Source organism: Bidens hawaiensis, unplaced genomic scaffold, assembly GCF_021521415.1.
Source record: "Bidens hawaiensis isolate Kalapana, Puna unplaced genomic scaffold, B.hawaiensis_p1.1 tig00034363_1, whole genome shotgun sequence".
Classification (NCBI taxonomy): domain Eukaryota; kingdom Viridiplantae; phylum Streptophyta; class Magnoliopsida; order Asterales; family Asteraceae; genus Bidens; species Bidens hawaiensis.
Window position 1 is genome coordinate 127522 of NW_027495948.1, and position 12322 is coordinate 139843.

The window sequence follows — 12322 nt, forward strand, 5'->3', positions numbered from 1 at the left end:
CTGTAGTCATAACTCTCCACCCCCAGGCATTATGCGTCACGTGGCGCCCAGTCACTTTTACACTTTTTGTTTTTTTTTAATTTTTAATAAGAATAATCAAATAACAATAATATTTTATTAAATAAATATTACATGAAAATAAAAAAAAACTATTCGTCGTTGTTGTCGTCGTCATCGTCTTCGCCCTCCTCGTCGTCGTCGTCCTCGTCGTTTCGTCTTCACCATCGTCGTCGTTATCGTCATCATCGTCTTCATTGTTGCCCTCGTTTTGATCATCGTATTCACCAGGCAGAGGCCGATACATCCAAAGATGTTGGACCAAATCCTCCTTTAGTGCGTTATGTATCTCTCTTGACCGCACGGAATCCGAGTTTTCGAGTCGTTGCTCCATACTTGCCGGAGTACGTGGTGGATTCGGGTCCGGTATGAAAGTTGGACATATTGCTCTTCCCTCGTCCTCGATGATCATGTTATGCATTATGATACACACATACATAGCACATCTCATTCTTTCTAAAGACCACAGACGACAAGGATTTTTAACATAATGCCATCGTTGTTGAAGAACACCAAGACACCTCTCGATATCCTTTCTCGCAGATTCTCGCACTTTCTTAAAATACTGTCTTTTTTCATCCATCGGGTCTCTGAATGTTTTAACGATTATCGCGAACTCTGGATATATTCCGTCACCCAGATAGTACCCATGATGGTAGAAGTTATCGTAAGCCCAAAATGAAGCGACGGGAACGGTCCCAGATATGTAACTCTCCATTACAGGAGACTGCTCTAAGACGGTTTTGTCATTGTTGGAACCAGGAACACCAAAGAATGCCGACCAAATCCAAAGGTCGTATGAAGCGATCACTTGAAGGCTGACCGTTGGTCCCTTTTGGTCACCTCGTGTGAATTGACCTCGCCATGCAGTTGGACAATTAGCCCATTCCCAATGCATGCAATCTACACTCCCTATCATGCCGGGGAAAACGACGCCTAAAGGTCTTCGGGTTCTTGTATCTCGGCGAGTCGCAGAAGTAATCCGCCATCAACCGGTTGTTGGCTTCGGCACGATCTCGTTCGATATATGCTCTTTTTGAAACGGGGGGTGGAGAGCTAATCGCACTCGTAACGGAACTAATATACTTTGTCGCGAGCAAAATCGCACTCGTAACCGCCTGTTCCTCCTCCACGTCCTCGGCTTGTTGGTCGGGCCCGAAAAATTGTTTATATATAGATGGAGGATCCATATATAGTGAATTTTGTGTAAAGGAATTATTGAGTTGTTGAGTTGAAAGAGAAGCTTTATAAATTTGATGAGTTTTGATTGGGAATTAGTTGGTTTAATTGATTGATTGATTGATTTATTATTTATGGATTTGACACAAATTAAAAAAAATGGTATATATATGCATATGTATATGTAATTTGAATACGAATTTCGAATCGAATCGAATAATAAATCATAAGTTTGTATTCGATTTGTATTTGATTAATATACTCGAATACGATTCAAATTCGAATCGAATTTAAAATGCAGATTGATATCTGAACACCCCTAGTGTGAATCAAGAAACTTGATATATGATTATCATGTGTAGCTATTACTTTTTAGTTTGCCGATGTTGATAATAGAAATGTCCCAACATGTACGGAATTAAAATGCTCATTTAAAGTCGAAAATATGTCACTTGAGTTGTAGGGGAAATAATATGCCACTTGGCGTATTATATGCTGAACCCTCAGGATACTCTCAATTTACTAAAAAGGCAAGAAAATACACCAAAGAAAATTCCATAGCTATAGGATACGCCGCCTGATGTAACATACACCGGTTAAGGTTATTTTTGGGTTCTTTTTATAGTTTGATCCACTTTGTGTAATGTCATTGTGCATTTATTATTACACATCTATACTATTTGTTTATGTTTTCAATGTCTTAGGAAAAGCTCAAACTGGATAATGAAAATATCGAGACCCTGGACGTGCATAAGCATCACGTTTTAAGCTAAATGTATTTGGTAAATGTGTCAATGGATATAAAGTTGGTGATAACCTTGAAATATAGTATCTGGATTCTAATGTTTTGTATTTGACCATGACACTTGGATAATGGAATTGAAGTTACGACGACATGATTAAAAACAAATTTTTGGACCTACTTAATCTTTCAATTAAGATACATTGTCGAGTATTCTTGTAAGACCTCGTTACTGGTGCCTCATATTTGGACGTTAGATTTACTCATTAACATAGTTCTAATAATCAGAGTTCATGAAAACATTCGCGGAATATTAAAATGTTCATAAAACATTACACATTAATCCATAACTTGTGTTATCAAACATATTGTCTTTCAAATAAAAACATAAATTATAAAACGACTTGTGTCTTCGGATGCCAGTCTCTTATTCGTTTGCCACGTGTTCCCCTCAAGTGAGTTGCTTCATTCTACTCACCTGCGTGCATACTAAAAGTCAGCTACGCTGAATGAGTTCTAGTTAATCATACAACGTACAATACATTCATTTACTACATACTTTCGTACATACCTTATATTCTCATACTTCGTACGTGATATATATACTTACCTTCATACTTTATTCTAAATTCTACTTTACATTATTCTATTATGCCTCGTATATTATTAGGGTCCGGTCCCTTTTTCTGCCTTGAGTATTATTAGGGCTCAGTCCCTTTTCTGCCTCGAGATTATAAAGGGCTCGGTCCCTTTTCTGCCTTGAGTATTATTAGGGCTCAGTCCCTTTTCTACCTTGAGTATTATTAGGGCTCGGTCCCTTTTCTACCTTGACTATTATTAGGGCTCAGTCCATTTCTTATGTACCTGGCTACCTCTCACATTCGTTCATAACATACGTACATATCATTCATACATTATACATAGCATTATATCCATAATCATAACTTGACAATACGTGCAATATCCGAAGATCGTTCACATACTGACAAGCAGTCAATCATACCTTTCACATAATTCACATACGGCATAAACTTATCACTTAGGATAAGTGTATTAACAAATCACAACGAGTATGCACATAGCCCCGAAAACATAACAAGAAATGGGGCTAGAAACTCACCTGAATGCAGTTACGTTCACCGTTTATGGTAATCCCTTTCTTTAGTTGTGTACGTCTAACTGTATATCAATTATGCGTATTAATTACTTTCACTATCCATAACGTACTTTTAGTTTAATTATTACCCTTAACGAACGAGAGTCCGGGGGCAGCGCCCCTGGCAGCGGGGTTCTAGGGGCGGCAGCCCCTAGCGGGGTCCAAGGGGCAGAGCCCCAGGCTGGGGTTAAGCTGCCAGGTCAGCTTGGAAAATTTTATTTCCATTAACTGTCTTAACACATTTTCCATTAGGATTTTAAATTATTCTCTCGCGAACTCATTCTCTATAACGAATTAAGCCTAATTCGTTATCTTTTCTGATCTTGTCGTCAACCGATTCGTCATCTGATCAGCATCTGATTCGTCATCTAAATTCGTTATCTGAACATCATGTGATTCGTTATTCTGATTTGTTAGCTATTTTTGTTCGTCATCGTAACATAACGAATGGCGAGTAACGAACTAACTGATTCGTTATCTAAATATAACGAATTGGCTATTTTGATTCGTTATCTGCACATAGAGAATTGCTACATGACGAATCACCTGATTCGTTATTTTAACATTAACGAATTGGCTCAGTCTTATCCAGACCTTGACTCATGGGTCAAAGTCAAAATCATCAAGAACACCAATTGGTCAACGTATCTTAGATCTGCAATTATACCTTCGTTTCTTAACGAAACATCATGATTTTGGTACCATTGAACTCGGAATTACGGCGCTAACAAACCCTAACCATCAAATCAACCAAATCAGCCTGAGTCACCACGTATACCTGCCACGTGGCGACACGTGGCAGGCGTTGTGCCGCGTGGCAGACACATTGCCACGTGGCACACGTGTCACGTGGCACACGTGTCACGATGTGTCAGATAGGTCATCGCGATACGCGATGACCTTGATTCTAAGGCCGTCGCGTATCGCGATGGGCCGAAGAATCAGAAATTTCTTTTTAAACCTTCGAGTTTGGAAATTGGCAGAATTGGTCCCTTGACTTTGGAATCTTGACATTTATGGCTCGAAATTTCCGTGATGTTACATCCTCCCCACTTTGAAATATATCTCGTCCTCGAGATTGCTTATGAGAATAAGTGGGGGTATTTCTTCTTTATTTCGGATTCTAGCTCCCATGTATACTCGGGCCCTCTTCGTGAGTCCCATTTAACTTTCACAATTTTTAAGGTTCGTCTTTTGAGTTTTTTTGTTTTCGAATCTTCTATTTGTATTGGTTTTTCGATAAATTTTAAATTTTCGTTTATTTTCACATCTTTTAAAGGCATTGCTAATGATTCGTCGGCTAAACATTTTCGCAGATTTGAGACGTGGAATACATCTTGTATCCCTTGCATTTCCTCGGGCAGTCGCAAACGATATGCAACGGTGCCAATACGTTCGAGTACCTCGAAGGTTCCAACAAATCGAGGACTTAGCTTTCCTTTCTTGCCGAAGCGAAATACGCCTTTTCATGGAGAGACTTTCAAAAGGACTTTGTCACCCACATTGAACTCCCACGGCTTACGACGGGCATCGGCGTAACTCTTTTGGCGATCACGTGCCGTCTTAAGTCGTTCGCGGATTTGAAGAACTTTGTCGGTGGTTTCTTGGACTACCTCAGGTCTAGATATTTGATTGTCTCCGGTTTCAAACCAACACACGGGCGTTCTACATTTTCGACCATACAACGCCTCTAATGGTGCGGCTTGAATACTTGTTTGATAACTATTGTTATACGAGAATTCCATTAGGGGTAAGTGGTCATCCCAACTTCCTCCAACGTTTGAATCGTCCTTTCGCTTTGCCCATCGGTTTGTGGATGATAGCCGGTGCTAAGGTTTAGTTTCGTACCAAGCGCTTGTTGGAAGCTATTCCAGAAATGAGACGTGAAACGGCTGTCTCGATCAGAGATTATAGATAGCGGTACTCCATGTAAAGCAACGATGTTGTTCACATAAATATGTGCTAGTTTATCCATTGAATACGACTCATTGATGGGTATGAAGTATGCGGACTTAGTTAATCGGTCCACAATCACCCCAATCGCATTATGTTGTCGAGTCGTCTTTGGGAGTTTAGTAATGAAGTCCATGGTTATCAACTCCCATTTCCATACGGGAAGATCGGGTTGCTGAAGCAATCCTGAAGGCTTTTGGTGTTCAGCCTTGACCTTCAAACAAGTTAAACATTTCGCCACATGCGAAGCGATGTCCTTTTTCATCCCATTCCACCAGTAGTTAGGTTTGAGATTTTGATACATTTTGTCACTACTGGGGTGCATCATGTACTTGGATTTATGAGATTCGTTTAAAATTTTCTCACGCAAGTTCCCAACGATTGGTACTCAAATCCGGTTTCCCATTCTAAGGATACCATCGTCATCTTTGACTAACTAGTTAATGGTGCCATTACGTTTTTCGTCGGAGATTTGGTTTTCATTGATCGCTTGAGTTTGAGCAGATTTGATTTGTTCAAAAAGATCAACTTGAAGTTCTAGCCCTAACGCTCGGACTCTTTTTGGCTTTTCGTGCTCTTTACGACTTAAGGCGTCAGCCACAACATTGGCTTTGCCTTCATGATAAACGATTTCGCAGTCGTAGTCGTTAAGAGTTTCCATCCAGCGTCGTTGGCGCATGTTAAGCTCTTTTTGATCGAAGATGTGCTTCAAGCTTTTATGATCAGTGTACACGGTAAATCTTACTCCATAGAGATAGTGCCTCCATATCTTTAGTGCGAAGATTATGGCGCCTAACTCTAGATCGTGAGTTGTATAGTTCTTTTCGTTCACTTTGAGTTGACGAGAGGCGTAAGCGATTACTTTCTTTCGTTGCATTAGTACACATCCCAAACCGGAATGAGATGCATCACTAAAGACAATGAAATCTTCAGTACCTTCTGGAAAGGCCAGTATAGGTGCTTGGGTAAGCTTTTGTTTGAGTATATCAAATGCCTCTTGTTGTTTTGCTACCCATTCATACTTGATATTCTTACGAGTCAAAGAAGTTAGGGGAACAACGATTCGGGAGAAACTTTCAATAAACCTACGGTAATAGCCTGCCAATCCTAAGAAACTTCGGATCTCGGTTTGCGATTTTGGGATCTCCCACTTAGAAATAGCTTCAATCTTAGCGGGATCGACTTGAATATTGTTGACGTTGATGATATGACCAAGAAATTGCACCTCGTGCAACCAAAATTCACATTTTGAGAATTTGGCGTACAACTTCTCGGTCCTAAGAATTTCGAGCAGGGTTCGAAGATGATTTTCATGATCATCCTTAGACTTAGAGTAAATGAGTATGTCGTCAATGAATACGATAACAAATTTATCGAAGTAAGGCTTACAAATTCGGTTCATCATGTCCGTGAACGCAGCTTGCGCATTAGTAAGTCCAAACGGCATGACCGTGAACTCATAATGTCCATACCTTGTTCGGAATGCAGTTTTTGGGATATCTCCGGATTGGACTTTGAGTTGGTGATAACAGGAACGAAGATCGATTTTAGAAAAGAAACTAGCACCTTGAAGTTGGTCGAATAGATCATCGATTCGAGGGAGTGGATAACGGTTCTTGATTGTGACTTTGTTGAGAGCTCGGTACTCGATACACATGCGCATTGATCCATCTTTCTTCTTGACGAAAAGAATTGGCGCTCCCCATGGTGATGAACTTGGTCTTATGAAGCCTTTCTCGAGAAGTTCGTCGAGTTGTTTCTTCAGTTCCTTCATTTCAATTGGAGCTAACGATATGGTGCCTTGGCGATCGGAGCGGTACCGGGAATGAGATCGATTCTAAATTCTACTTCACGATCGGGAGGAATTCCGAGAAGTTCGTCGGGAAAAACATCGGCAAAATCGGAAACAATAGGAACGTCTTTGATTTCTTTGGGTTTAGATTCTTTAGTGACGTAGGCCATGAATGCTAAGCATCCTTGATTTAAACATTTGTTAGCCCTTATCATGGAGATTAGGCTAACTTGGCCAACGTCTTTATCCTCTTCAATTCGAATAGTTCGTTTATCAGGGGCTCGAAGTTCTATGGTCTTCCTATTGCAAAGGATACGAGCATGGTTGTCGGATAACCAATCCATACCCAGTACATATCAAAACCCGCATGAGTTATAGGCAATAGTTGGATAGGCAAAACGTAACCGGCTAATAAGATTTTTCCGTTTTCTAGGGCTTCGGAGATTTTAATAATTTCACCACTAGCGGTCTCGACGCTTAGAGTTTTGTTAAGTTTGATTAAAGGTTCTTTTAATAAACTACAAAAGTTATAATCTATAAAACTTAAGTTGGCACCCGACTCAAACAAGACTCTAGCATAAGTGTTGTTAACTAGGAACGTACCGGTAATGGTTTCCGGTATGTCGGCCGCTATATTGGTATCAAGAACAAAGACTCTTGCGTTGCCCTTTTTAGTTTGTCCACATCCACCCGAACCACCCATCGCGGGTTTGTTTTTAGGGCACTCGAAACTAAGATGACCCATTTCCTTGCAACTGAAACAAGTCATTTTCTTTTTCCAACAGTCGGCCGCTACATGGCCAGGCTTTTGATATGATTCACATACTGCAACAGTCGGAGCATAATGACATCGCCCTCTATGATATTTCTTGCAAGTCTTGCATTATGGAACATTGAATGTGAATCCAGTCTTGCGTTGATCGACACTTTTGCCCTTGAAGAGGACATTTCCTCCTTTCCTCGAGTCATGTGTTGTTACAAACCTTTCTATCCTCCTCTTTGTTGCAGATCATTCCGCCCATCGAGTAACCAGTCAACTCCATCGCAGAGTCGGCGGTTTGTGGCAAGTGAGACCTCACCATGTCACGAATCTCTCGTGGTAGTCCCCATATATAACGTGTCACTTTGCTGGATTCAGGGGTAACCAGCTGGGGAACCAATTGACAATATTCCTGAAATTTTGTATTATACTTACGAAGGTTTGTTCCAACAACCTTGTGATTCAGGAATTTGGTTTGGATTTGGTCGGTCTCGTGCATCGGACAAAATTTTGCCATCAACATCTCTTTAAACTCATTCCAAGTTAAGTTATACATCACTTCCCTTCCTCTACTTAAAATCAAGGTGTTCCACCACTCCAGCGCTTCACCTTTAAAAATGAGGGCAGAATATTGGATCTTCTCTTTTTCGGAACACTTGCTTGTGATTACAATCGTCTCCATTTCTTCAAGCCAGCTCACGGTCGTGATGGCTCTTTATTACCATGGAATTCTTTCGGTCATAGTACTTGAAATCTTTTAACGAGCATCCACTTATCTTTAGTCTCTTTAAATCTTGACGGATTCCACCATCAGCGTTTGACTCGTGAACACTTTCCTCCATATGAGAAGGTCTAGAACGAGGTTTAGAGACAGATTTTCGAGAAGGGTTAACAGATTGTGAATGTTTGGTTTGTCTTGATTGAAATCTAAATTCGGTTTCGGCCCACACGGCATCTTTTACTATTCTTTGGATTTGTTTCATGTATTTATCAGGGATTGGTTCCTCTTGTTTTTTTTCAGGACCTTTCCCTTTTTCTTTTTTGTTATCAGCTTCCTTTCGGGAAGCCTCAAAATTATTGCTTTGATGAGACATTTTCTCTTTATTTTCAATCTTTTCTTTAAATCTGAAATTAAACAATTTCATTTCTTAAATACAAGTTTTATTTTATTAAACACACACACAGATATATATATATATATATCATAAAATGATATATATATTATTTTTACCACATATTTATATATCGTTTATGCGATATATAAACTCTTATCCTTATTACATCATATGTTACATATAACATACAAACTATCTTAACACATAAACTTCATCTCTTGAAAACATATCTTTATCACCATCATCTTAATCCTTCATGAATTTTTTCACAACCTTGGTTAACTTGTTGCATTTTCGAAGAAGCGTCTCTCCTATCTTCTTCTTTTTCTTCCCATCAACAGTTATCTTCTTTCTTAATTCATCTGTCTCATGTAGGGCTCGATCAAGATGCTCCTCCTGTGATTAAGGAATGTCATTGGGATATCCGTAGAGGGGTGGTGGATCGCGGTATCCCATCATGACTACGTCAAAATGGTTCCTCGGATCTGGATATGGGGATGCAGTCACGTCGGATTGGTAGTTGAAGAAAGCTTCGGTAGCATCATTCTGCTCTCAGATTTTGTTTGCTTGATCTTTAACTGATGGGATCTTGCCATGGAATGGTGAGAAGCTTGATGATGCCTTGCCCTTGAGTTCTTGTAGAAATTGCATGTAGGGATCAACAGAACCATAACTTGAATTTTGATAAGAGTATGGCTTTTCCATCGGTGTCGTCACTTCATTCGGATTTTCGGGGTATTTCTCCTCTGGGTCTTCTTCCGTTTCCTCTTCTTCCGGGTCTTCTTCCTCTGGGTCCTCTTCTTCCATTTGAGTAGTCTCCTTTGACATTGCAGGCATGCGAAAGCTCTCATACGGCATCGTCACCCTCATTTTGGGCTTGCGAGATGGTCCTTCCTTGTTAAGGTGAGAGTCGACAGAATCCATGGTAGAAGTTCCGGTATGCCACCTTCGTTGATCTGAGTGGCATTGCATCCAATTGGATGAGGGAGATCTTGGTTCCTCCTTGATTGGTCGGTTGATGTGGATCTGTGGTAGATACGTCGGATCACCAGATGGGTAGTATGGCGGGATCTCAGATGGTTGGTAAGTAGGAACCTCGGAAGGATGATACGTTGGTACTTCGGATGGTTGGTACATGGGTAAACTTGACGGGTAGTAGCTCGAGTGCCGTGGTGCTTGGTATACTTGATTTGGAGTGTTATCTAGATGGTAGATTGGACTTTGTTTAGTACCGGGGTATTGATCATGTTCCTCGTTGGAATTGAAGAATGCTTCGAAGTAATCTTTACTCATGATGTCTTTTGGGAATTTGTAGTATTTTCCTGCTCTTTTTACTTCACGGTCATAATACTCCATTAATTTCTCGTAAGACATCTAAATTAGGTGATTTAGAATGAGGAGAGAGAAATAAAGGGTTACCGGCCAATCTTATCCCTTTTCAAATAAACAAGTAAAATATTTTCATATGCTTGGATCGAAGCTTGGGTATTATCTTTTAATACCCAATTCGCTAAGATCGATGGCTCTGATACCAACCTGTCACACCCCTAGCTTAGGCCTATGAGTGCGACCAACAGTTGGTACCACATTTGTAAACAATCAGAGTTGCGGATTAATGCGGAAGACTTTATAAAACATGTAGATTTAGATTATAAATATTTACATTACAAAGGACGAGACAAAAAGTCTCGTTTAAGTTACTTGTTTATAAGTTTACAAAACCACCATTTGTTATATTTTATATTTAACAAAATATCCGAGCCATCGGATGCTTGAGCACTTCGTCTTCACAAGCCTATTCTTGATTACCTGCAAAATTTTTGAAAATACGTCAGCAACGAATGCTGGTGAATATGCTGACACTAAAGTATTTTTCTTTACTTAATCACCCCTAAAAACCACGTAAGTCTCGGCCCATCTTGGCTTAGGAATAATCAAGTTAAAACAATATCATTATAAACTCGAGTCTCTGCACTAGGTCACCCCAGCAAACACCGCAGCGTTCGACCAGTTGAGTACCCGTATGTATACACATGGTCATTACTCCCTGCAGGCGAGCGTGACTATAACCAAGCGTGGTGCGATGTGCCCACCGCGTTATTACCACATATGTAAGGATCCAGACAAACGTATACCACGTCCTGAGGGCTAGGCTTACACTCTTATTTACAATGTTTTTAGAGACACTTAGTCTCATTTAAAGTTTTACACATAACAAGTTGACTCGTTTGAAAACAAGTTTTGTAAAAGTTGGGGCGTATTCACCTTTTTGTTTTGGATCGGCTTCAACACCGTCCGAGGGTCTTTCCCTTGCTATCTCGCACCTATAGTACGAGTTTAACTTTTGTTAGTCGGATATACAATCCGGCTTAAGACCTTTAGTCTTATTTTATAATCGCCACCTTGATTTACTTTAAAACCTTTAGTTTATAAAGTAATCTATTTTCTTTTCTTTTTTAAACCTTTAGTTTAAAATATCTTTCTTTACAAGATAACCTATAGATATCTTATTTATAAAACCCTACGTTTCTTCTTCTTTAAGAAACGTATATATTTCTTCTTTATTATTTAAGAACACTCATTATACTTAAATAATAATTATAACAAAGATTTATATATCTACACATGTATTTGAATATACATTTATATTTCTAACTTTTCTTTTCTTTGTTATTTATTCTTTTATTTATCGAGGCATCGAGTCTTTACTCGACTTTAGGTTTTAAGCCTTTTTATTATTATTTTATTATCATTTTATTCGGGCATCATGCCTACCTTTGTCGGCTTATAATAACCCTAGAAGATTGGGCAGCACTTCGACTCCTTTCATTCTTTTTCAACTCTTCTTGATCAATACTTCACTTGAGCACGCAAATCGAGACACCAATACTTCACAGCACGTGCTTCGGGATGATCGTCGAAACGTCGGGATAGTATTACCTTATTGATATATAAACGTCTACGGGTGATGGTACGAGTATCGAGGTTATGACACGAACAACGAGGAATCAGGGCACGCTTGTCGAGGTGGATTGAGGGCACGCTTCCCAATGTTTTAGAGAGAGGTTGGAGAGAGAGTAGTATGTGAGTTTGGATGTGTGAATGGCTGAACTCGTGGCCTTCTATTTATAGGCAACTTTTGGACCCGTCGCGGTACGCGACGGCCTCCCTGGCAAGCCCGTCGCGAGGCTGCCTGAGTCACCACGTAGACCTACCACGTGGCGACACGTGGCAGGCTTTGTGCCGCGTGGCGACACGTGGCAGACATGTTGCCATGTGGTGACACGTGGCGACATACTGTGCCACTGTGTGCCACGTGGCACACGTGTCACGATGTGTCATATAGGTCATCGCGATACGCGATGACCTTGATTCTAAGGCCGTCGCGTATCGCGATGGGCCGAAGAATCAGAATTTTCTTTTTAAACCTTCGAGTTTGGAAATTGGCAGAATTGGTCCTTTGACTTTGGAATCTTGATATTTATGGCTCGAAATTTCCGTGATGTTACATTTCACCTTCGGATCTTGGCTCGGATTATAGGATGGTGTTTGTGTGTGTTTTTCAAGG